Consider the following 3,706-nt stretch of genomic DNA (forward strand, 5'->3'; position numbering starts at 1 on the left):
CGCCCATTTTACACCCCCCCCCCCCCCAAAAACAGCCCCCCAAAAAACAACCACTGGTCAAATTTTCAGGGAGGCAAATCTATGCCTCACCTGTAAAGCCTCAAGACGTTACCTATAGCTCATCTTATTGCCTTTTTTTTTGGTTCGTCTTTAAACAACTTGTGGTGTATTTTCTCTCCCCCTTCTCCGAGGACAAAAAATTCCAGTGGCCTTTAAAAAAAAAAAAAAAAAGCTCTTCCAGGTATTGAAAACAGAATTTTTTTCAACAGCAGAAATCCCCCCAGACGCTGATTCAGGATCTGAGTGCAAAGCAAACCCAATTCAGGAAGCCTGTCGTTTCTACAAACAGAGCCTGATCACTCTGGTGTACAGACCCACAGTAGATAACTCAGCACATGTGCATATAACATCTGTGCCAAGCAAAACCAGAACCAGGACAGTCGTGTTAGCACAGTGCCGTGCCTGGACTAATTAGCTTTGCTGCCTTGGGACAAGCAGGCTTTGTTAGGTGAGGTAGCGTGCTCACAGCTAGCTTGGGGCATCTCTGCATGGCACTAACTTGTGCTGTGTGGACACAGCCAAGCTGACCGTTATAGACTTTCGAGCACACTTATCAAACTGGATCACAAAAATCACAGAAGATGAGGCCTGGAAGGGACGTCAGGAGGTCACACCTAGTCCAACCCCCTGCCCAAAGCGGGCGCAGCCCCAACTACATCAGCCCAGCCAAGGCTTTGTCTAGCCGGGTCTTCAAAACCTCCGAGGATAGAGAGTCCAGCACCTCTCTGGGTACCCAGTTCCAGTATTTTACTATCTTCCAAGTGACAGAGTTCTTCCTAATATCTAACCTCAACTTCCCTTGCTGCAACTTGAGCCCGTTGCTCCTTGCTCTGTCACCACTGAGAAGTGTCTAGCAGCTACAGTCCTTTTTCACAGCCAGGCTTCGGCGGGACTGTTCACATGACCTAGGCACTCAAAGGATCACAAGACAGGGCCTACCACAATCGCGTAACATGACAAAGAACTGCATTTTCCTATGAGCCGAGAGCTGCAAGGAGCAGCAAAGGAGAAGTGTGTTCAAAAGAGCATGCACGCAAAGAGAGAAGGTGACAACATCTCCCCACAGCACGATCGCGCGCCGCCCGCCAGGTTCGTGCACCACGCAAGTGTAATTGTTGGCAGTCAGCTGTGGAAGGCCCTTCTACAAGACCACTCAAAGTGGGAAGGTGGAGCAGTAGGCACGGAAGTCGGCTTGGAAGCCATGGACCATGTACTACATGGACTCAGAAAAGGGAGGATGCTTTTTAAGAGTAAATCAGTGATGCTTCTATTTTGACCCTGCAAAGATACCCGTGCTTGCATCTGCCCGCCTAGCTCAGCGGACCAAAGTATTTCTACTGCTCCCATCAATGCAGTACAGGAGAAAACATGCAGGCAGAAACTATCGACTGGGAAATAGTTTCATAGTTTCTAGGGTCGGAAGGGACCTGAGCAGATCATCTAGTCCGACCCCCTGCCATGGCAGGAAAGAGTACTGGGCTCCAACGACCCCAGCAAGGTGTTCATCTAACCTCTTCTTAAAGACCCCCAGGGTAGGAGCCTGCACCACCTCCCTTGGAAGTTGGTTCCAGACCCTAGCCGCCCTGACCGTGAAGTAGCGCCTTCTGATGTCTAACCTAAATCTACCCTCTGCCAGCTTGTGACCATTGTTCCTGAGCCAACGTCTTTGGCTCATGAAGGCTGAACCTTGTTACACTAGGCAAATGCAAAAATTAGAGGAATTGATATTTTAAGTTTTTTTTTTTTTTTTGTAGGTCCATAGATTTTTAAGGACAAGGGGTTGTTACAATCATCATATGCTGCATAATACAGCCTACCAGATTTCACCCAGTCATTCCTGAATCAAGCATATACTTTTTAGTTAGGCTGGGTCGTCTCTCTTAGAAAGATGCTTGGTGCCGATTTTGAAGAGCCAAGAGCTAGCGAATCGATTGCATCTCTATATGCTGTGCCAATGACCAGCCAAAAATTTCACACCTTATCTCTTGTCTGAATTGGTTTAGCTTCTTCTAGCCATTTTCTATTAAATCTTTGTCTGGTAAGAGGGCCTTCAGCCATCAGAGAGCTTCTCCCCGTATTCATCCTCAGACTGAATAATCACTAACAATGTTCTCCTGGATAAACGAAGATGACTGAACTTCAGCAGTTTTGCTGTAAAGCGGGACTGCTGCACTCAAATCAGGCTCTGCTAAACTTTTCCCTCCACCATAATTATGCCTGGGGCTTTACAGGCAAACGCACTGGTCCCTGCCAATCTAACAGACATAGTGCAGGATGGGGAGACTAGAAAGATGGGGCAAGAGAGCCAGGGACAATGAATGCAGGGCAATGAGCAGCCAGTTGGGCATATATCACATCTTCCTTAAAACCTGGACAGTGCCGAGAATAAAGGACTGGGCTGGAAGTCAGCAGTACAAAGCTTAAACAGCCACGCAGCAGGACACTGGTTGCCTAGCAGAGATGGGTCTTTAAAGGACAAACAAAAGTTTATTGGAAACCTTATACTCTACTTAGTGCAAGCCTCACTATATTCTAACAAAAGCCGGGACCATAAATGGATGTCTGCAGGCTGATAAACAGGAGTAAATTGGGGTCTGAGGTCAATAAGTGTGAAGGACACGCGGTACCTTACAAGACCTATGGCATTCTGGTCTTTCTAAAGACACATCTGTAGTCATGACTTCTTCACGCTAACAGCCTCTCTCGACAGGACGGCAAAACTCACAGCAGTGGAAGTTGTAGGCAGGAGAGCACAGCTCTTCCAACTTTCATACCGTTAGAAATTGTGCTTACGATGCTCACTCCTTACCAGAAATGTTCAAGTGAGTTATAAATTTTGGAACACACAAATAATCCAAAAAGGACGGCATTGTTCCCGCAGCTGAAAACCAACACATGAAACCAGTATTACAAGATTATTAAAACAATAAATTCCTGAAGCTTTAAATGCTGCCTACAAAAAGACAGTGCTCCTTTTTCCTTTAAAAATCTGAGGTATGTTAAAAATGAGCTGCATAATATTTTATTTCTTCTGACTTTGTGTTATAACACAATGGAATCAAACACAACTTATGGAAGAAAGAGCATTTGTGGTTAGGGCAGTGAAGTCTAACGTTACAGGGGACCGGGAGGGATTACTAACTCATTGGAATAAGATGTTCCAAGCTGCAGGGGAGCAGGGTTAAGGAATTCCAACAGCTACCTATCAGTCGAGAGATGACAGCACACGCATGCCAACAAAGCAGCAGCCACATACTCCGATCGGCACATCAGAACCGAGAGCCACCATGCTGAAGCTGAAACTGGTTCCTTTTGTATCTGCAAATTAATGAACTCCCCAAAAGGCCAGTGCTGCATGCGAACAACAAAGATCAGCATTCAAAGAATGTGCACAAACACACCAGGTATCAGAGACGGCTGAGAGTGGATTTTTTGTTTTTGTATTGAGAATTTAGAAGAGAAAAAAAGCCAGCTTGTATATGCCTGATAATAGTTTGAAGGTAGGCAAGGGTCTTGCTGTCTTTACTGGACTACTTGCCTGTATACTGACTACAGCACGTTCATTATACAATGTAAGATCTGCACCAGTCTCTTCCATTTTGTGGAGGCAGTTATCAAGGAGATTAAAGAGACCCCCCCCCTCCCC

At 46.0% G+C, this 3,706-nt stretch overlaps 1 protein-coding gene across 1 annotated transcript in view; it reads right to left on the minus strand.

Moving 5' to 3' along the window:
* Positions 1-3,706, minus strand: part of VMP1 (vacuole membrane protein 1) — a 109,223-nt gene that overhangs the window by 42,819 nt on the left and 62,698 nt on the right. The gene's annotated exons all lie outside the window — the stretch shown is intronic.

The sequence above is a fragment of the Gavialis gangeticus genome, unplaced genomic scaffold (assembly GCF_001723915.1).
Source record: "Gavialis gangeticus isolate Ggan-Ray unplaced genomic scaffold, GavGan_comp1, whole genome shotgun sequence".
NCBI lineage: Eukaryota > Metazoa > Chordata > Crocodylia > Gavialidae > Gavialis > Gavialis gangeticus.